This window comes from Tamandua tetradactyla, chromosome 5 (assembly GCF_023851605.1).
Source record: "Tamandua tetradactyla isolate mTamTet1 chromosome 5, mTamTet1.pri, whole genome shotgun sequence".
In the NCBI taxonomy this organism is placed as follows: Eukaryota; Metazoa; Chordata; class Mammalia; order Pilosa; family Myrmecophagidae; genus Tamandua; species Tamandua tetradactyla.
In genome coordinates this window covers 192,127,943-192,151,426 of record NC_135331.1, presented here as the reverse complement: position 1 = coordinate 192,151,426, position 23,484 = coordinate 192,127,943, and the positions used below count along the sequence as shown (strand labels likewise).

The following is a 23,484-nucleotide window of genomic DNA, read 5'->3' as shown; positions in this document are numbered from 1 at the left end:
TCTCTGCCACATTCTAGTCTGTCCCAGCACTTGGCGCACGTGGCGGGCGCTCGGTGAGTGGTTCCTGGATGAACGGAGTTCATTAATGCTTGTCTCCTGTGCCTTTCCGTGGGCTGGCGTGTGTCTCCCCCACTGCCCTGCCTGGTTGACTCTTCATGTGGAAGCCTTCGCTCTGGCAGTGCCCCGGGGGGCCCTTCCCTGACGACCTTGCCCCCACCGGGGAGGGGCTGGACTTCAGCGCCCTCTTCTCTGCTCGCTCGGCAGGCTCGCACTTCTCACATTATCTGCAGCTGTCTGCCCCCACGTCGGCTTTCGTCATCAGGCTGTGACTTTCTCAGGGGCAAAGATAGGGTCTGACTGTCACTGGACACGCGGTGACCCAGACACTGCCGGGTGTGTGGTCTAATGAACAAATGTATCAACCCGCAGTGGAATGCGGCTGCCAAGGAGACCAGAACAGTCTACTTGGTACTAGGTGAGATCATTTTCTTCCTAGTAGAAACATTTACTTGGAAAATTTAATGACTATGACAGATTTCTGGGTGAATATGAATCAGACCCACGTAAGACTTTATGAACAATTTCATTAAATTTGGTGAGTTGTCCTTCCCTTCCTATAATAAAATTTTGAACTGTCAGGCAGAGCCAAGTGCCTCTCCCCTGAGGAATGCCGGAGACATGCTGCTGGATTCCTCACTTTCCACGGCCCTTTACCTGATAGGAATGGGCATTTGTTACTCGGACTGCCTAAAGTCTTTATTTTGGGACTTTTCCATGTTACGAGTTTTACCTGCCCCTGGTTTAAAAGCAAAGCCACAGAACTCCCAACCTTAGACTTGCTTCCAGCGTGGGACAGGCTCACAGCTTCGCTCCCACCGCTCAGGCCGCAGCCGTGCTGCCCTGGGGTTTGGAGGACAAAGGCCGTCCCGGCAGGGAAGGGAGCACGGCGGGCAGCGCGCGGCCTGCGGGTGGCGGGGGCACCTGGCCTGCGGGTGTGGACTTTCGCGCCGGCCCAGACTTTCCATGAGTGACTTAATATCGCTTAATAAAGTGATTTCTGCTTAGACTAACCAGGACGGCTTTTGTAGTTGGCAACTACAGCTTCCATCCACCACTCTCATAAAGGTATTTCCCTAATTTCAATAACCATTTCCGGAGAAATGTCGCTTTCGAATTGCTCCCACAAAGCTTCCATCCCCGGTATTTAGATCTCTGGGTGACATGGAGGTGATTCCTTATATGACTTGGTTTCTCCTCATTTCTGTCGCTTTTCCCTTTACCGATCACTTTTTTTAATTTAACCATTTAATCAGAATAGGATAGTTGGAGGAATACAGGCTTTGGGGACAGAAAGGTCAGTTCTGGCTCTGCTCCTTTTCAGTCCTAAGAGCTTGGCCACTTTCTTAATCTTTCTGAGCTTCCCCACAAGATGTGCAAACAGTATTCGCCCTGCAGGGTTGGTGTTGGTGTTGCAGTGGAACGAGGCAATGTTTGGACACTCCTGGGCTAGGACCGCCTTCGGGGGGGCCTGGTGAGCGGCGGCCTCTCCGAGCCCGTCTCTGCCCGCCCTGGTTGAATCTTTCTGAGCTTCCCCACAAGATGTGCGAACAGTATTCGCCCTGCAGGGTTAGGGTTGGTGTTGCAGTGGAACGAGGCAATGCTTGGACACTCCTGGGCTAGGACTGCCTTCGGGGGGGCCTGGTGAGCGGCGGCCTCTCCGTGCCCGTCCCTGCCCGCCCCGCCCGCCCTGGTTGGCTTTGGAAGATGTCGGGGAGACCAAGTTAGCCTTTCTAGTAGGTCAAAGCCCTCTGCTCCAGAACCTCTAGTAGCTTTCCTCCCGAAGCCATCGCTTCTGAATTAATTCCCAAATTCTCTCCCGGAATTCAGTCTTCTCTAACCTGGCTCTGTCTGTCCTGCCTGGACCTGCCTCTTACAATAAGTGTACAAGAGCTTTGCTTTGATTATTGTCACCCACCACCCCGGCCACCCCTGCTCCCCTGACCTCACCCGGGTGCTCAGCTCTCGGGGTTGTCCTTCCCTCCTCTCTGCCAAGCCCAGTCCTAACCCGCTGGCACAGCTCAAGTCCTTCCCTGACCAAACACCAGGTTTCTCCCTAGTTTGGACTGTTAAAAAGGTTGTCTTTCTAAGTGACCATTGAGTCGGTTTAGTACCAGATACTTCGCTCAGTGCTTTGCACGGGCTGTCTCCTATCATCTTTACAACAGCCTCATGAAGGAGGCAATACTATTTTACCCAATTTGCAGACGGGGAAACTGAGGCAGCGAGTGGTCAGCGATGAGTCCATTTAATTGAGTCTGAAGCCACCAGCTAATAAGCGGCAGAGCCAGGATTCCACCCTGGCCCTCTCACGGCAGCATCCAACAGCTCGATTATGTGGCAATTTTGAACATTTCCACAGATTTCTTCATGACTACCTTTTTGCTTGCTCTAAAAATGAGAACTAGAAGCAGAAACACTGTACGTAGGGGAGCGTGAAATGAGAGGGGGTCTGAGTGGGACCTGGGGGCACTGACGTCGCCGTCCCTATCGCCTCCTCCCCGCCAGGACCCACGGCAGCCAGAGGCAGAGGCACCGCGTGGGGTCGGGCCAGGCTGGTGGGGGACAGCTCCATGCCAGGGGGCTGGGGCCACTGAGGGCTACTCACGCAGCCCTGCCTCCAGAGACCCCGTCTGAGGACACTGCCCGTGTGGGCAGGAGCATGGCTTCGTGGAGTGGTCCCAGGATTTAGGGACCGAGGATGTGGGTGCCAGTGGAGGGTCAGCTCTTCCATTGCGGCCATGAGACTGGGCAGGGCCCAGGAGCTCTGAGTGTCGGTTCCTTCACCTGCCCAGGGTGGCCCTAAGCCCGGTAGGGAAGTGCGGTTGTAAAGCTCAGACGACAACACGTATGCAAAGGAGCTCTGAAGTGTTTTGAACGTTAGGGTATTATTAGTACGAGTATCAAAATGATTTTCATGTTCGTAGTCTTTTCGTGATATTCAGTTTTTGTTTGGACGGTAAGGGGAGTGAATTATTTCCCCGTCTTATACAAGAACAGCGTATATGCCAGGGGTCCCTGCTGTGCCGTGTGGCCGCGTGTCCTACGCAGCTGAGGCCCACTGGAGCACAGCCAGGAGGCGACGGGCTGCGGTTCTTAAGACAGAATTTGGGATTAAAAGCTGAATTACAGACTTACTTGCAGAGCTGGAGAATGTCTATCACTCATCACCCACTAGATGATTTAGACCCAAGTACAAGCTCTTTTCAAAGGAAATGTTCACTTTCTGAAGGGTAATTGTCAACTCTGACAATCTGAGTCATTTAATTATTTCACGTTCTTCTAAAAATTATACTTTTTTGCTTTCAATGTGCAACATAATGAGGGTTTTGACATTTTTTATGCATAATATTTGTTCTACACAGGCTAGTTTCCTAGAGGATCTTTTCTGTTTTGATTATATAAGCCAATAGAAAAATGGATTCAATAGAAAAAGTTTGCTTTATAATAAAAATTTTCAAAGTTGTAAAAGAAATTGTATCACCGATGTTGTTCTTACTTCAATTTTAGCATGGAAATGTCCTTAGTTAATGGGTTTTACATTTTAAGTTTCAATTTCAAATAAAAATCCAAATTAGTTAGCTGGCGATGCAATTTCCATCAACCCTTCCCTTATGGTGATCCGGCACCTAGAGAAGCCTTTATTGGGCATCACTAATGTTAACTGGTATCAGGTGGTAAAATTCACAAAGACAACCTGTTCAAGGAACTGGGTCAAACGAGGGTCCCTAAGGGTAGCAGTTCCAGCCTGGCTTATTCCTTTTTAATAATATTAGCTTCTGTTTCTATGGAAACTGCACATCCTGTTTTGCTGTTTGCATAAGATGTTTTTAGATTTATTAAAATAGATTCAAATAGTTAAAACTAAGGGTAGCATTCTTCTCTAGGTATAAATCACATAAACATTTACACAGATGAGTTGACAAATCAAAGTTTACTGCAAGAAGGAATGCTGACTCAAAGTACTAATTATAAGTAGGGATTATATATTTAAACTTCTGTGTATTTCTAAAATACTAGGATTGGCAATAAAAAGGGAAATGATTGTTTACAATTATTTTAATCAAGTGCACCAATAGAAAATAGGAAGGATAAATATACATATATTGTGATGGTTAATTTTAGGCGTCAGCTTGCCTAAGCGGTGGTGCCAGTTTGGTGAAACACGAGTCTAGATGTTGCTGTGACGTTATTTTGTACACGTGATTAACTTCTATAACCACTTGACTTTAAGTAAAAGAATTATCCTTGATCATGTGGGTGACCTCATCCTGTGGGCTGAAGGCTTTTTAAGCAGAAACTCAGGTTTCCTGGAGAAGAATTTCTGCCTCCAGACCTCAGCGCCTAAACCTGCCTGATGTAGCCTGTGGGTCTGCCCGACCGAGTTCCGATTTGTCAGCCCCACCATCATGTGAGCCAATTCCTTAAGACAAACCTCTTAATATATATAATAATAATATCTAATTATAATAGCTATATAATTATGTATATTAACATGTTATAAATGAATATTAATATGTCCTGTTGGTTCTGTTTCTCTGGAGACTCCTGATACACATACAATAGATACATCTGCATCTTCATCTGTATTGATAGTGATATCATCTACACCTATGGCTAATCTGAATCATATCATCTGTGTGCATCTCTATCTCTTTCTGTATGTTTAACATGTATTTAATGTGTAATGGACACACTTGTACACATGAAATGCATACACTGTATATATGTACTTAAATGTATAAATGACTAATAAGCATAAAAACATATTCAGCCTCACCAGGAATCCAGAAATGCCATGGGAAACAATAAAATGCCAGTACTTGCCTCTTTGGCCAGCCAAGACAGGAAAGGACGATGAAACCCTGGGCAGGAGCAGGTCTGTGACGAGAAGGTTGATGGGAGTGTAAACTGGTGATCGCTTCCGAAGGCCGTGCCAGCAACAGGTCCCAAAAGCTTAAAATGCGTTCAAGACACGTGACCCAGACTGCTCACGTTTAGAAATTTTTCCTAAGGATTTATAAACAGGCAATCTAACAAGGACATTTATCATACTATTGATTAAGATAGCGGGAGAAAAGCAAAATCTGAAAACAAGCCACGCAGCCATCGCTGGGGACCTGTTTCAGCTGATGCTGGGAGGGTCCTGCTCCCCCCCCTTCGCCCCTCACTGTGTCACGAGAGCCCACGCAAGGCCTGGGTGCTCAGTGCTGCTGCTGGGCACGCTAACGTGATGGCGTAGGCTGTAGCTGATTACCTGGACGGATGCCCATGGTGGGCTCAGTGACAAAAACTGATGGAATAGAAAATATAATCACTTATTTTATTTGTACCGCATCTGGACATATGTGGACAAATCATAATACTAGAAACCATCACATTAATAATCATTTCACTGGGCAGAAGGTGGTGGCTTCTTTGTAACTTTCTGTATTGCCTGAATTCTTTTTTTACAATGACAAATTAATGCTTTTTCCATTTTGAAGATGGAAGAAAAGAAGAAAGAAAAAGAAAAAAGAAAGGAAGAAAGAAGGAAAAGAATCATCAATTTCTAACTGAACTTTTCACACATTGAACATGTCCAAACCGAAATCTCTCACCTTCAGAATCAACTTTGATCTTCTCTTTTCAGGCTTCTCTCTTGGTTCAGGTATCACCACTCTTCTCTTTGCTGTTTGTTGTCCCCACTGCCTGGAATGTCAGCAGACTTATTTGCCCAATGATCACATCTCCAGATTTTAAGAAGCTCTTTACAGTTTCAGCTTTTCCAGAAGCACATGTAATTTCAAGCATTTCACATTTGAGATAGAATACTTCTCAAATCCTCAGCGTTCTCTCCATGTGCTGATGAGTTGTCCTTTTGATTCCTCATGATTTGTGTCCAGGCCCTGTCCTTGTTTCTTTGACGAAGCAGGTGGGAGGGACTGTCTCAGACCCCAGTTAAGTTTTCAGTGAATTGGCCATGTGGTCAAAACATCATCCAGCAAGTTGCTTTTTCAGGATAATTGACTTTCAGCAAGAAACCTGGAGCTTCCTGAAATACCGTCCTTGAATTCTTGTTAATTAGAGCATCTTTCCACACTCACCATGCCTTGAGAAATCTTCCCTGAAACCCAGCACCTGGAAACTGGCCTGATGCAGCGGGCATGGATGTGTGTTTGTGTGCCTGGACTTAAGCCCATCCTCACATCCAAATGGCCATAAGGATCACTTACTTTCCTTTAAATCTTCCTCCCAATCGCATTTCAGTGGTCTAGATCACATTTCATGGCTGTATTTCTTTGACGTTAAGGGGTGCAGTTTTCACTTTTTAACATTTCAGAGGTCAGAAAGTCTCTCACAATCCACGGTTCCCTACGGTTACTGTTGGCAGGTGTCATTTCCAAAGCTTGAGAACTCGGCTTATGTTCCAGGTGGCTGCTTGGACAGCTGCGACCCTAGATGTTTAACAATTTGCAAATATTTAAGGACCATCGAAGAAGGTAATGAAAGCCTCAATGAAGTGAAACTTTCTGCCATTGTCTTCTGGTAAGATCAAGAAAGCACTGGCACCAGCCCTTGCAGAATGAGAACGGATGTCAGAGACGCAGGAGAGGTCCCGGTGGGGCCAGCAGGCTGCTCTTAAGAAATGCAGTGTCGCCAGCGCCTTGCTGGCAGAGGGCAGGAAACTGCAGGAAAGCTCAGATGGATGATGCTGAGTCAGAAACTGATTCAGAGCGATGCAGTGGTGGCTGAGTGGCAGGATTCTCGCCTGCCGTGCCAAAGCCTGGGTTTGATTTCCGGAGCCTGTGCATGCAAACAACAACAACAACAAACAGCAACAAAAACTGATTCAGAAGAAATGGATTGTGAATGTGCAAATGTTTAAGGACTATCTTAACCAATGTATCTGCTTCTATTTTTCTTTTACGTATATGCGAAAAGTGACATATAATGATAGTTGATGCCTAAAAAGTCTAATATAACTCTTCCAATAAGTATAAAGTTAAATTTTTTTGCAAAAACCAATTGTATCATGCATAGTTCAGTGACAGTGTTTTATTTTTTCCCTTAAAACTGCATAAAAGATGGTGTGTCATACTGGCAGTGTTTTAGGCTCTATGAAATACAGTACCCTGAGATTACTCTATTGCAGCAGAGAAGCACTACTGGCTTCTTTGTCTTCTTCCAATTAATCTCACCTATTCACACCAGATTTATGTTCTAAAGCACCAATCTGATAATTTTATATGCCTCTCAGAAAACATCAATACCTCTCCTTTCAGTACGGGTTTGGACGTAAACTTCTTAACAAGGCCACTGGCTTTCTGAATTCCTCAGCCACTCTCCACATACCAGGACAACCTCATTCTATCCCCACTTCCGGAAGCATCCTCTGCACCTTTCCACCTCTGGTCCTTTGTTCACGCTGACCTGTCTTTCCATGTGCCCTTCCAGACCCTCAACCCTAATCTGCACCTGAAGAGGGGGAACCCTGTGCTTGCTGTTCTGGTTTGCTAGCTGCAGAATGCAAGATACCAGAAACGGAATGGCTTTTAAAAAGGGAATTTGATAAATTGCTAGTTCACAGTTCTAAGACCGAGAAAATGTCCCAATTAAAACAAGTCTATAGAAATGTACAATCTAAGGCATCCAGGGAAAGATATCTTAGTTCAAGAAGGCTGATGAAGTTCAGGGTTTCTCTCTTAAGTGAGAAGGCACATGGCAAACACAGAGTTTCTCTCTCAGCTGGAAGGGCACATGGCGAACGAGGCGTCATCTGCTAGCTTTCTCTCCTGGCTTCCTGTTTCATGAAGCTCCCCAGGAGGCATTTTCCTTCTTCATCTCCTAAGGTCACTGGCTGGTGGACTCTGCTTCTCGTGGCTATGTCGTTCTGCTCTGCTCTCTCTGAATCGTTCTCATTTCACTCTTGATTAAATCACATCTCCCAGGAGATGATCTAATTACAGTTTCAAACATACAATACTGAATAGGGATTAGAAGAAACGGCTGCCTTTACAAAATGGGATTAGGATTAAAGTATGGCTTTTCTAGGGTACATACATCATTTCATACCAGCACACTTGCTTCAAAATTACCATCTCCATGAAGCTTCCAAGATTATCTTATTCATAATTTAACTTCCTTTTACTGGGATAATATTGAACATTGATCGTCGAACTTCTTGGTCAGCCATACTTAACTATTTTGTGGTGAACGTGCCTGAGTCTAAATTATGTCTTACTCATTTTTCTCTTTTCTACCTTTTCACCTGCTCAGCTGCTCTGCATGAGGACAACAAACAATAAATGTTTGCTGGTAAGTGTTGGACATGCTGAATTATTCTAAGTTGGAAATATAATGCTAAAGTACGTTTATACATGTTTTGAAATGTGATTTTTTCCCACAGCGATAATAAAACTTGAGCCTGCCAACCCCTTATCTCAGGATGAGGTTTTCTGCGTTTGGCTGAGTGCAGGCCCCTAGCACTGAACAACACAACGGTGGAATCATGAACTCACCACGCGCCAGGCATGGGGCTGGACACTGTGCAGGCACCAGGCACTCCACACAGCAGAAACCCTCCTGTGCAGATGCCATCGTCTCCTACACTCCACTGATGAGAAACAGGCTTTGAGAGGTTAGGTCACTTGCCCAAGGTCATGTAATAAATAACCAGTGGGTCTAGGCTACAAACCCACGTCTGTATGAGTTGTGTTTGTGCCTCAACTTCCAAACTCTGTTGCCCCATAATATGTATTTTCATTTACCGTTTCACTCTGCCTTTGTGAAAAATAAAAAATAAAAAGCATGCGGCCCCCACAATGTCGGCTGAAGCAGCGCCTTCATCACTGTGTCTGGTGGGCGAGATTTGGCACCTCTCGGACTGTGAGGTTGTCTATAGCAGGGGGCACCTCGGCTGCGATGCTCTGATGGTCTTAGATTAAATGCTCCACCACATCAAAAACGCATGGGCCTGTTTCCAATTTTGCCAATTTTTACATAAATGAACTTTTCTTCTTATTTCCAATTCTTTAACAGAACTTCACATAAGAATATTTTACTTAGGTAACTGGAAATTTTCTGAGAGAAAAAAATTAAGGCTCAAATCTTAGACCAGGAGGGCAGTGCCTTTAAAGAAATACAAAGACTTAAAACAATGGTCCATCTAACATGAGGCTAAATCAGATGAAATTTAAACAAGCGAGGGATACACTAGAATTCCATAACAGAGAAGAAATAGGCTGTTTATATCAAGTTACAGCAGTAAAGCAGGATACCCTTGGTCTGCTGTCATTCATTATTTCTCTTCGGACAGATACAAATCCATCAAGTAGGGAGAAATTGTTTCATAATTCGGCCCCAAATGCTTATTACTCTATGGGAGTGTTGCTTTGGCTTTAGGAATAAAGGTGCAGACATACATAAATATGTGTATATTTCAAGGTCAAATGTTAAATAATGGCTTGTGACTATTTTTAACTACTTTTCTAAATTTTACTTAAACGTCTCCTGAGCATTGTCTATTGCCTCCCATCAAAAACTACCAGGAGACACGTGGACTGAACAAAGTGGGGTTTGTTGGCTCGCTGCAGCAACTGAGAACTCACGCGGGAGCACAGTGTGGTGCTCACTGACAGGGGCTGGGCAGGGCTGTGCAGGTGCTGGCTTGTGGTAGCGATTTGAGGGAAGGCTGAAGGAAGTGACGCTTTGCTCTGGATTGGGTGCTGCCGGCAGGCGGGGGCAGATCTATGATTGGGCATCTTACCACGTCACGTCTAGATGGCAGGTGGGACTGAGCAAGGCTGCACCTGCAATCCATAAAGAAGCTGCGCTCACATTAGCCAGGACAGGGGATGTCTAGTAAGTTTTGTGGTTTGGACGATGTTCTTTGTCTGAGCTCAGATGTTATCTGAAAGTGTACTTCTTTTTGTCATGACCTGTCAAAGTCACAGTGCCTTTAACTGATGTGTCCTTGGCACGTGAAGTTGTTTAAGTCCATGCGAGAGTGCCACACACAGCTGTGAGTGACGGCGGCCTCTGGAAACCCCAAGGCCTAGGGGAGGGGCCCAGCCCAGCTCTTGGCTGTCAGGCAGTTTCCCCAGCCCCCGCCCCACCCTTGAACGCCTTCCTCAGTGAATGTGCTCAATCAGTGCCGGCGGGAGGCTGCTTTATCCTTTCTCTCTGGCCAGTTTGACCTTTAAGGGGCTTCTGGCTGGATCAAAAAATGAAGCATCTTAAAATCATAATTCCAATTTTAAATTTGCTTGAGAGAAATCATAAGCCATTAGTAAAATATGTTCTCCTGGTTCCAAACATACTACTTTTCAGCTTACTTATCTCGAAAAGCATGATTTACCAACAAAGTCTGATTTACCAACACTAAAATTAATCTCTAGAACAAAAGCCTCTGAAAATAGAAGTGGAGAGTTTTTCTCTTCCTTGTTTTAGAAATCAATTTCCCATTATTTCACTATAAAAATTTCAAGAGATTATAATTAAATACTGATACTTATTTAAATCCTGAAGTATTTGCTTGTGTATTATCTATTATCTATTTGAGATTCCTATCATGAAAGTATAATGCCGACGATCAGCATTTGTAATCATTTATAATCTTACGAGATCAGCATTTGATAGGAAGGAGAAAGATGCAGCCTGCGTGGTAAGGCTGGTGAGAGGCAGCCTTCCGTGTCCCACGTGATGCCCCTTAACCTCGTTGGGGCGGCCACTGGGAAATGGGGACCCCTGCTATCAGGACGAGGACTCAGAAAAAGAAAGCGAGGCCATTCCTTCACCAAATGCCTCCTTCCTTCCCTCAGCTGCTCTTTCGTTCATTTGTTCATTCATTCTTCCCGTGTATGTTCTCTGAATTCCAAACTCGAGCCGGATTCAGTATGTGGAGTGCTAGCCGCGGATGGAGCAGGGAGGGCTCCGTCCTTGTGGAGTTTACTGGTGAGGGGGTGAGACAGGTGAGAATCAGATGCTGTGAATCTGAACCTCTGGATAAAAGGAGCCAGTTTCCGTGAACACAGGCAACAGCAGAACCTGAATTAGACTGGGCCTTCAAGGAAAATGGGAAAGTGATCCCAGAGCTAAGGTGTGACAGAGGGGCAGGTGAGACACTCAGAGAGAGCAGGAGGGGAGGATGGCTGAAGAATGTTCCACATGGAGGGAAGAGGTGCCAAACGCCTAGCTGGAGCTCAGCCAACCTGCAAGTGCAGAGGAGAAGAGGTTGGAACGGCGGCAGGAATCAGATGCACAAGGCCTCAGAGGCTTCTTAGGGACTTCAGACTTCATCCTAAAAGCTATTAAAGAATGGGGGGGGGTTCCTGCAACTTTGGGCCCATCCTGCAGACCCGGGCCTGTGCTGAGCGTGGCTGCCCAGTGTGCTCCCTTTCAAACGGGCTCAGGCATCTCCCGGGACTCCCCTCTGGGACACCCACCGCAGCTCTTCTTGTAGTTTTCTTTCAGAATTTCCAACTCAGAAGCCAGCCTGAATGAGAGAAGCAACGTGGGGCTGAGAAATGGAGAACATCTGTAACTGGGGGCTGGAAGGGACTTGCTCCCTCGGAGGTATTCAACCTCAAGTCTTTCAGAAAGCTCCATGCAAGACCTGCTTCTCACACACAGGACATTTCCACACTAGCAACTGAAAGTGATAACACATAAGGCACATCACTCCATGAGGCTGTTATTATTGAAGTCAATTGACCATATTTCGTCAGAAGAATTTTGTTTTATATGTGACTATATCCTGTTTCTCTATGATCCTGAGTTCAGATGAAAAGTACATTTATAATATTAATTTCAGAAAAATCAAATCGATTTAGTAAATGCTTGATAATAAAATCAAGAACTTATACTTTGTGTTTAGATGTTTAATGAAATCTTTGAAGCTATTATTATGACTCATTCTTTTGCTCTAATATTCTCATATTAGAATCCTTGGAATCCTTCAGGAACTCCTGAGAAGTGGCGGAAATGATTCTCCCCTGGAAAGATGAATCATGCTCATTCATACAAACCATGGAGAGTTTTTGCTTGGTAGTTTAATAGCTTTCCCCTTAGTCAGTTGGCATAAGACTCTAATCTTGAGCCTATTCATTTGTGAAAAGGTCAGTGCAATTTCCTGATGGCTCCTGTGGCCTCGCCCAGGATGAGGTGGTAATGAGGTGGTAATGACGCTGGTCCACGCCATGTAAAGTCAATGCTCTGAGATGTTTCTCCCACTGCTCCAGAGGTGCAAATTCACAGGAACAAAACCTTCACCTGAGAGCTGTTCTAGACTTCCCCTCTCTCTCTCTTCACAATCAATGGATCAGCAAGTCTGGCCAGTTCTACCCTTAAGCACCTCTTTTCTCTCCTTTTCTGCCACACCATGGACAAGTCCACCGTCATCATCCCTCGGACTGACTCCTTCCTCCACCGCCCTTACGTCTTCTCTTCTAGTCTCCTGCATCCTCCAATCCAACCAGGCAGCCAGCATTTGATTCTCACAGAGCTAATTTCCCCAGATGAAAATCTGATCTGATGCTCTCCCTGGAAAAATCCTTTAGGACTCCCATGACCGTCCTTACCATGTCTCAGAAGCCAGGTCTTATCTGCCACTTCTATCTCCACACACAACTCTACTTTACATGTTATATAAACGGAGTCTGTCCCTTCTGTCCTTAGGAAAAGTCTTTCAAATGAAAATGTAGTTTGTATATGATAGGTAGGTTTTCCAACTAGAAACTTGCCAGGAAGAGATTACTCTTCAGAGGAATAGTCACAATAATTTAAACTCATATTAAATACCTTCCCTTTGTATTGCTGATCATCGTCAATCATCTCAATATGCAAGGGTCAGTTTGCATTTAATAAAATTGTGTATTTTAATTCACCAAGCCCTGGTATTGTATTGTATTATATTGAGAAGTACAATGACATAAAAAATAAAACCCCTAACCCTGCAGAAATTAAAATTTACTTGTGAGATATAGATTCAAGCCACTAACTACAATTGCAATCAGTTCTACATTGGAGGTATAAGCAAAATATCATGAAAAGGGACAATCCATTGTGACTTAAATATCAGGAAAGGCAGCCTTTGAGCTGGGTCTTGGAGTAGAAGGAGGATATGTCTGGCGAACAGAATGACAATAAAGGAGATGTACCAGGAACAGAGATTTAGGGAAGCTGTGCTATTATTGGCAAGGGCAGAAGTATGAGTTAGAGTGGGAAATGGGCCTTAGAAGATAAACTAATTAGGGCCTAGGGGACCATGTTCACTTGCGACTGCTGTGTACTCGAGAAAAGTCATGATTTTTTGTCCAGGTCCAGTCTGGTGGGGCCAGACCTACTGTTTAGGGTGGAACCTTTTTGATTAAGTTGTTTCCATGGAGATGTAACCCACCCAGTTGTGGGTGGGACCCTAAATAGAGATGTGTCTCTGCCCATTCAACGTGGACTTAATCCACCTACTGGAGTCCTTGAAGAGGGAAGCTTTTGGAAGAAGCTTCAGAGCTGTCACGGAGATATTTGGAGATGCAGAAAGAAAACACCCCTGGGGAGGCTGTTTGAAACCAGAAGCCAAAGGACCAGCAAACACCAGCCACATGCATTCCCAGCTGATAGAGGTGTTCCAGACGCTATCAGCCTTTCTGGAATCAAGGTATCTTTCTATGGAAACCTTAATTTGAACATTTTTTTGTTCTTAGAACTGTTAATTTGTAACTTCATAAACCCCCTTTATTAAAGTCAACCCATTTCCGGTATATTGCATCCGGCAACATTAGCAAACTAAAACAGATAATGGAGACGTTTTGAAGGTGTTTGTGCAGATCTGACTTGTCTTTTGGGAATTTTACTGGCACAGGAGTGGGAATGTCTGAAGACACTAGAGGCAAGTTGGTGAGATTGAAGGGCCTGAAATAGGTCAGTGGTGGCTGGACTATACAGGAGGAGTCAGGCCTGGGGGACCTGACTGTGTAACTGAGGCATCTTGTCTGAGGTTGCGTATGAGGTTGAGAGTAAAAGAGCTGGAAATGCACTGATCCTTCCTATTTGGGTGTGGGAGCCAGTCCCCAAGACAGCCCTGGCGGTCTCTGCTTCCTGGTGTTCCCAGTGTGTGTGGTCTCCTCCCTCTATCAGGGTTGGTTTGCTTGGCAATACAATATGGCAGAAGTGCTGGCACATCACTTCCGCATTAGGTCATAAAGTCACTGCATCTTCTGTCTTGGTTGTTCCCTCTTGGATGTGTGCTCTGGGGCAGGCCACCTGACATCTCATGACAAGTCCTGTGGCTATGACTAGGTAGTGAGGAACTGAAGCCTCATGCCAATTGTTATATGAGTGAGCTTGGAAATCATGTCCCCAACCCAACGAGATCATCAGATCACTGAGGCACCTGTGGACATTTTGACTGTAATTTCATGAGAGACCTGTGTGAGAGCACCTATCTAAGCCATTCTCAGGATCCTAACACTTAGAAACTTTGTAAGCTAAAAGATATTGGTTGTTTTGTTTCAGTTTCCTAGCTGCTAAAACAAATACTGTGCAATGGGTTGATGTAAATAATAGGAATTTATTGGTTCGTGGTTTTGAGGCTAAGAGAAGTTCACCTTCAAGATATCAATAAGGCAATGCTATCTCTCTGAAGACCATGGCATTCCAGGATGGCTGCCAGCAATCCCTGGGCCTTGATGTTTTCATCAGCTGGCAATGCAATGGCAGCATCTTCTCCTCTCTCTTCTGGGTTCCATTGACTTTTAGCTTCTGGCTGCTCCTCCTAGCTTCTCTTTCCATCTAACTTTCACTTGGCTTGTAAAGAAGACTGAGCCAGATTGGACCACAACTTAAGTAACATTTCGAAGAGAACTTATTTACAATGGTCCACAACCACCAGAATGCAGACCAAACGAAGGACATGTCCAAATTGGACATGTATAAATTAATGAATCACAGCTTTAAGCTGCTAAGTTTGAGTCGTTTGTATATGGCACTAGATAGCCAATATACTGGGTAATCGGGTAGATTCAATTAGCTAAGGTAGGAAATACAGAAAAAGAGGAATCCATTTTATCAAAGAGATGATAAATTTGATTTTTGATGTATGGAAGTTGTGCTGTCTCTTTAAGTATCTGTTCATAAGGCATTTGGGAACAGATGTAGATTTAGAAGTCAGCCACTTGATGTAGGGGGGTGGTTTTGAGCTAAAGACTTTACAAAATCATCACAAGAACTTGTCAAACCAGATTTACGGACCTCAACCACAGAGATTCTGGTTCATTAGGTCTGGGATTGTGCCTGAGTATTTATATTTCTAAAATATTGCCAGGTGACTCTAATGTTTCTGGTCCCAGGAAAACATTAGGGTCACCTGGAAGTTGTTTAGAAATATAAATACTACTTTGATTTATTGATGTGGTGTATTACATTGACTGATTTTTTTTTTTATGTTGACCTTCCTTGCATACCTGGAATGAATCCCACTTGGTCATGGTGTAAACTTCCTTTAATGTGCTGCTGTATTTGATTTGCAAGTATTTTGTTGAGGCTTTTTGTATCTATAATCATTAAAGAGTATGTGTAATTTTCTTTTCTTGTAGTATCTTTGCCTGGCCTTGGTATTAGGGTGATGTTGGCTTCATAGAATGAATTAAATGGTGTATTAGTTAGGGTTCTCCAGAGAAACATAATCAACAGGGAACACTCGCAAATATAAAATTTATAAAAGTGTATCACATGACCCTGGGAACACAGAGTCCAAAATCCACAGGGCAGGCTGTGAAGCTGACAATTCAGATGGAGGGTCTGGATGAACTCTACAGGAAAGGCTCACCAACCGAAGCAGGAAGAGAGCCTGTCTCTTCTGAATCCTCTTTAAAAGGCATCCAGTGATTAGATTAAGCATCACTCATTGCAGAAGACACTCCCCTTGGCTGATTACAAATGGAATCAGCTGTGGATACAGCTGAAATGATCATGATTTAATTCTATGAAATGTTCTCATTGCAACAGACAGGCCAGCACTTGCCCAACCAGAAAAACAGGCACCACCACTTAGTCAAGTTGACCCATGAACCTGACCATGACAGTCCACCCCCCTTGGCAATTTGGCAGCTATACATATCACCTTAAACCATACCTAATTTCTAAATAAAAAAAATAAAACACACATTTTTTTCTTTCACCTAATAATACTCAACTGCCTGCATATCACTGGAAACACATTAACTCTCTCCAGAATAGGGTGCAAGTCCTTGGGTAATATTCATTCTTAAACTTGATATCTTACAACTTAAATAGTATAACATGAACAAAACAGCATTACAACCCTTGTTTCTATAACTGATCATGTGGTTATAGTTCATATTTATCACTACTTTCTTCCACTATCCATTCCATGTTCCCTTTACTCTCAGCAAGCACTTCAGCTTGCTGTGATTCTTTGCCTGGTGGGGTGACCCAAACCTTCATTCCTGAAGTTTCAGAGCCATTGGTAGTTCTGCCTGGATTGGGCTGTTGCGGTTTTCCATTGATTTTAATCACAGGGCCTGGTTAGGGTTAGGGTTAGGGTTAGGGTTAGAAAGGAACCCTAGGGGATCTCCTATATTCCAAGAAAACTCTTCTTTACCTCCATTGTGTAGTTGCAGTCCTATTTCCCCCTGATAGTCAGGGTCAATCACCCCAGACAATAATGCAACCTCCTTCTTGGCTTGTTGATCCAGGGGCATGAGTAGCCCCAACTGACCAGGTGGCAGTCTTAGATTCCAGTTCAATGGAATCATTGTTGTTTCTCCTGGTGGAAGCACTCCCCCTTTTGGAACTGAAACCTGTAGACCAACAGAACTCAGGGTCTCAGGGACAGGACGCAAAAATTTTCCTAGTGGATCACTAGGGATAATAGTGAGTGGTGCCACTCCCATTTCCACCCCTTGGTTCCTGGACCCATGGATCCTGGCTATGGGAGAAACAGCACCATACAGCAGACACTGATTCAGAGTATATACAGCTTCCTGGAGAACATCACCCAGCTCTTCAAGGTATTGCCACCTAGTTGGCACCATAATTGAGTTTTCAGAAGGCCATTCCACCTTTCTATCATTCCAGCTGCTTCTGGATGATGGGGAGCATGGTAAGACCAGAGAATTCCATGAGCATGTGCCCATTCCTGCACTTCATTTTCTGTGAAGTGTGTTCCTTGATCAGAAGCAATGCTGTGTGGAATACCATGACGATGGATAAGGCATTCTGTAAGCACACAGATGGTAGTTTTGGCAGAAGCATTGCATGCAGGGAAAGCAAACCCATATCCAGAGTACGTGTCTATTCCAGTTAGAACAAATCGCTGCCCCTTCCATGAAGGGAGTGGTCCAATGTAATCAACCTGCCACCAAGTAGCCGGCTGGTCACCTCGGGAATGGTGCCATATCATGGGCTGAGTGTGGGTTTCTGCTGCTGACAGATAGGGCACTCAGCAGTGGCTGTAGCCAAGTCAGCCTTGGTGAGTGGAAGTCCATGTTGCTGAGCCCATGCATAACCTCCATCCCTACCACCATGACCACTTTGTTCATGAGCTCATTGGGCAATGACAGGAGATACTGGGGAAAGAGGCTAACAGGTATCTTATCTACTTGATTATTAAAACCTTCCTCAGCTGAAGTCACCCTCTAGTGTGCATTCACAAGGGATACAAATATGTTCATTTTTTTTTAGCCCAGAAAGGTCTATCCACATACTTCTTCCCCAGACCTCTTTGTCACCAAATTTCCAATTATGGTCTTTCCAAGTCCCTGACCATCCAGCCAAACCATTATCAACAGCTCATGAGTCTGTATACAAACACAACTCTAGCCAGTTCTCCTTCCAAGAAAAATGAACAACCAGGTACACTGCTCGAAGTTCTGCCCACTGGGAGTATTTCCCCTCACCACTCTCCTTCAAGGACACCCCAGAAAGGGGTTGTAGTGCTGCAGCTGTCCACTTTTGGGTGGTACTTGCATATCATGTTGAACCGTCTGTAAGTCAGGCCCGAGTTTTCTCTTCTTCAGTCAATTCACATAAGGAACTCCCCAAGAGGCCATAGCTCTAGTCTGGGAAGGAGAACATAATGTGGCAGGAGTGGAGACCATGGGCATCTGGGCCACTTCCTCATGTAACTTACTTGTGCCTTCAGGATCTGCTCTGGCCCTATCTCGTATATACCATTTCCATTTTACAATAGAGTGTTGCTGCACAATTCAACTTTATGACTTGGTGGGTCAGACAACACCCAGCTCATGATAGGCAACTCAGGTGTCATGGTAACTTGGTGGCCCATGGTTAAGTGTTCAGTCTCTACTAATGCTCAGTAGCAGGCCAAAAGCTGTTTCTTAAAAGGAGAGTAGTTATCTGCAGCAGATGGCAAGGCTTTGCTCTAAAATCCTAAGGGTCTGCATTGTGATTCTCCTACAGGGGCCTGCCAAAGGCACCAGACAGCATCTCTATTTGCCACTGACACTTCCAGCACCATTAGATCTGCTGCGTCATATGGTCCAGGTGGCAGAGCAGCTTGTACAGAAGCCTGGACCTGTCGCAGAGCCTCCTCTTGTTCATGTCCCCACTCAAAATTAGGAGCTTTTCTGGTCACTTGATAAATGGGATAGAGTAGCACACCCAAATGAGGAATATGTTGTCACTAAAATCCAAGGAGACCAACTAGGCGTTGTGCCTCTTTTTTGGTCGTAGGAGGGGCCAGATGCAGCAACTTATCCTTCACCTTAGAAGGGATACCTGTCCTACATCACTGGACACCTAGAAATTTTGCTCAGGTGGAAGGCCTCTGTATTTTTGTCGTATTATCTCCCATCCTCTGACATGCAAATGCCTTACCAGTAAGGCTAAAGTAGTTGCTACTTCTTGCTCACTAGGTCCAATCAACAAGATATCATCAATATAATGGCCCAGTGTGATGTCTTGTGGGAGGCAGAAATGATCAAGGTCTCTGCAAACAAGATTATGACATAGGGCTGGAGAGTTGATATATCCCTGAGGTAGGATAGTGAAATTATATTACTGACCTTGCCAGCTGAAAACAAACTGTTTCTGGTGGTCCTTACTAATAGCTATTGAGAAAAAAGCATTTGCCAGATCAATAGTTGCATACCAGTTACCAGGGGATGTATTGATTTGCTCAAGCAATGATACCACATCTGGAACAGCAGATGCAATTGGAGTTACCACTTGGTTGAGCTTACGATAATCCCCTGTCATCCTCCAAGACCCATTTGCTTTCTGCACATTCCAAATAGGAGAGTTGAACGGGGAATGTGGTGGAAATCACCATCCCTGCATCCGTTAAGTCCCTAAGAGTGGCAGTAATCTCTACAATCCCTCCAGGATTCTGGTATTGCTTCTGATGTACTATTTTTCTCAGTAGGGGAAGTTCTAGTGGCTTCCACTTGGCCTTTCCCACCATAATAGCCCTCACTGCATGAGTTAGAGAGCCAATGTGGGAATTCTGCCAGTTGCTCAGTATGTCTATACCAATTATACATTCTGGAACTGGGGAAATAACTACAGAATGGGTCCGGGGGCCCACTGGACCCACTGTGAGATGGATCTGAGTTAAAACTCCATTGATCACCTGGCCTCCATAAGCCCCCACTCTGACTGGTGGTCCAGAGTGACGTTTTGGGTCCCCTGGAATTAATGTCACTTATGAACCCATGTCTAATAACCCCTGAAATATCTAATCATTTCCTTTTCCCCAATGCAGTTACCCTGGTAAAAGGCCATCAGTCTCCTTGGGAAAGGCCTTGAGGAAGATTAACAGTATAGATTTGTGGCAGTATAACAGGGTTCTCCCACAAATTGACCTGGCCTTCCCTTCATTCAAGGGGCTCTGGGCCTGTAAACGGTCTCAGGTCTTGAAATTGATTAAGGGGCCGTGACTTTGCGTTTTTGTGTTCTAGTTTGCTAGCTGCTAGAATGCAATATACCAGAAACGGAATGGCTTTTAAAAAGGGAAATTTAATGAGTTGCTAGTTTACAGTTCTAAGGCTGAGAAAATTTAAAACAAGTCTAAAGAAATGCCCAATCAAAGGCATCTAAGGAAAGATACCTTGGTTCAAGAAGGCGGATGAAGTTCAGGGTTTCTCTCTTAAGTGAGAAGGCACATGGCGAATACAGTCAGGGCTTCTCTCTGAGCTGGAAGGGCACATGGCGAACATGGCATCATCTGCTAGCTTTCTCTCCTGGCTTCCTGTTTCATGAAGCTCCCCGGGAGGCATTTTCTTTCTTCATCTCCAAAGGTCGCTGGCTGGTGGACTCTCGTGGTGCTGCAGCATTCTCTGCTCTCTCTGAGTCTCTCCTTCTCCAAAATATTTCTTCTTTTATAGGACTTCAGAAACTAATCAAGACCCACTCAAATGGGTGGAGACATGTCATCCCCTAATCCAGTTTAACAACCATTCTTGACTAAATCACATCAACCAGGGAGATGATCCAATCACAGTTTCAAACATACGGTGTTGAATAGAGATTATTCTACCTTATGAAATGGGACTTACATTAAAACATGGCTTTTCTTAGGGGGCACACTTCCTTTCAAACCAGCACATTCCACCCTCTGGCCCCTAAAAAAGAAATTTTTTTCCCATATACAAAATACATTAATTTCATAACAATATCAGAAACCTTAAACCTTTCAATAGCAATACAAACGAAGTACAAAATTAAAGACAGTATAAAATCTCATCAAGTCAGTTACAGGCATGGTCCGTCCTAAGGCAAAATTCTCTCCATTTGCTCTGGACCTTTGAAAACTCATTCACAAGTTATTTGCTGCCAACATACAAAGAAGGAACATTCACAGGATACATAGACACATTTCCATAGGGAGGAAGGAACACAGGGGTCACCGGACCCATACAGTTTCGAAAACCCGCAGGGCAAAGTCCATTAGATTTCAAAGTCTGAGACTCATTTATCCTCAGGGCTTTAGAAAGTGGCAGTCCCACCCTTTCCAAATGCCTACGCCTGCCTCTCTCTGAATGCAACCTTGGGGGATACTGGGGAGACCACCTTTCTCTTGGCTCCACCCTCTCCAAGCATTGGGGCCGCACCCAGGCTCTCTGCCATCTCGGGGGCACATGCTCAACCCCTCCATGTGGTGGCAGCCAGGCTCTCCCCAAACCCCAAGGAATGTGCTTCACCTTCTCCAAGGCCTGAGGCGGCATGACTCTTCCACTGCAATGAGGTGGAAGGCCCATCCTTTGCCTTTGGGGCAAACTCACCCTCTCCACGGGCTTGGGTGGATCCGCTCTCCTGGCCCCAGGCTTCTTGACTTCAGACTCCAGCCTCCATGGTTTTGCCTCTGAGGTTATTTTTCCTCCAATGTGTCCCTTCTCTGAACCCCCCAGTCCAGACTGGCAGCGGCCCTGTTTATACAGGTCCCACAGCACTCTCGTTGGCTTTCTATGCAGTAGCCTTGCATCATGCCCATCAGACAGAAGGAGTTTCCACAAATCCTTCCTGGATAACTCCATGTCCGATCATTACTTTCTCTGAAATGGCTGACTGGTTCCACATTTGGTTAAATCCACACACAGGGCACTATACTCTGGAGTCTCCCTTTCTGTAGGCCCAGAATTTTCCAGGACATCAATTTCTGGTTTCTTTTTACTCAAGAGTTCAGTTCTCAGCTTATCTCTTTCCTTTCGCATTTCAGTATAAGCTGTGAGGAGAAACCAGGCTGCACTTTCGACACTTAATTTGGAAATCTCTTCTGCTAAATATCCAAGTTCATGGCTTTTAAAATCTACCTTCCAGCCAAAGCCACAAGTCAATTTTGCCAGACTATCTGCCATTTTAAAACAAGGCTCGCTTTCCTTCCAGTTTTCAATAGCACGTGCCTCATTTCTTTCTAAGGCCTCAACAGAGGTATCTTTAGAGTCCACATTTCTACCAACAGTCTCTCCAGAGCAGTCTAGGCCTTCTCTATCAGGCTTCTCACAACTCTTCCAGAATCTTTCCCATATCCATTTAAAAAGCCCTTCCAACATCTTTGTATTTGCAAACTGCAGCAGCAGCACCCCACTCTCCGGTACCAAAATCTGTTCTAGTTTGCTAGCTGCTAGAATGCAATATACCAGAAATGGAATGGCTTTTAAAAAGGGAAATTTAATAAGTTGCAAGTTTACAGTTCTAAGGCTGAGAAAATTTAAAACAAGTCTAAAGAAATGCCCACTCAAAGGCATGTAAGGAAAGATACCTTGGTTCAATAAGGCCGATGAAGTTCAGGGTTTCTCTCTCAAGTGAGAAGGCACATGGCGAATACAGTCAGGGCTTCTCTCTGAGCTGGAAGGGCACATGGCAAACATGGCATCATCTGCTAGCTTTCTCTCCTGGCTTCCTGTTTCATGAAGCTCCCCGGGAGGCATTTTCTTTCTTCATCTCCAAAGGTCGCTGACTGGTGGACTCTGCTTCGTGGTGCTGCAGCATTCTCTGCTCTCTCTGGGTCTCTCCTTCTCCAAAATATTTCCTCTTTTATAGGACTTCAGAAACTAATCAAGACCCACTCAAATGGGTGGAGACATGTCATCCCCTAATCCAGTTTAACAACCATTCTTGACTAAATCACATCAACCAGGGAGATGATCCAATCACAGTTTCAAACATACGGTGTTGAATAGAGATTATTCTACCTTATGAAATGGGACTTACATTAAAACATGGCTTTTCTTAGGGGGCACACTTCCTTTCAAACCAGCACATTTTGTAATTCGGTTAGACTTCTGTTCACTTAACCTAGAACTCTTGTTTATACAGCTCAACAAGAAATTAGTAGACTGCCCTTCTTTTGTATTTCTAGGTATCCCATGCTTTACTAGCCAATGCCATAAATCTCTGTGAGTCATATAATTTTGACTCTCGCTTTGAGTTTGCTGTCTATTTTAATAGCCACGTCTACCCTGTCTTTGGTCATTTAGTGCTGCCACCTGGCTTCTGCCAATTCGGGATCCCATCACCCCATTGTGTTTAAGGATTCTAGCTCAGTGACAGCAGTTCCTACAGAAATATCTGACCTAATGAGAAGTGCAACCAGAGAGCTCTTCAAGGATGATGGTGCTAGTCTCACAAATTTATTTCTCACTATTCTTGTAAAAGGTGCATCCTCTGGACATTCCTGGGGTGTAAGAGCAGGCTTTGCATGATAAATCCACTCTAACATTGCAATCTCTCTAAGCCTCTGGATCCCCTCATCTACATTATACCAGGGAAGTTCTGGCTTTCAACCTCAGGTAATGTCGGCCACCTTTTGATCCATGTTTCAACCAACCACCCAAATAAGCTGTTAATACCTTTTCTAACCCCTTGTGCTATAACACTGAATGCAAAATCTCTGCTTAGTGGGCCCATATCAATAAATTCAGCCTGATCCAGCCTTATATTCCTCCCACCATTATCCCACATCCTTAA

At 44.6% G+C, this 23,484-nt stretch overlaps 1 long non-coding RNA gene across 1 annotated transcript; it reads left to right on the top strand.

Annotated features, from left to right (window-relative positions):
* Window positions 1-381: 381 nt before the first annotated feature.
* On the top strand, window positions 382-8,846 carry LOC143682949 (uncharacterized). The gene is made up of 3 exons (XR_013175386.1): window positions 382-475; window positions 8,317-8,355; window positions 8,447-8,846. It is a non-coding gene; the product is annotated as an uncharacterized LOC143682949 (long non-coding RNA).
* The last annotated feature ends 14,638 nt before the right edge of the window (window positions 8,847-23,484 follow it).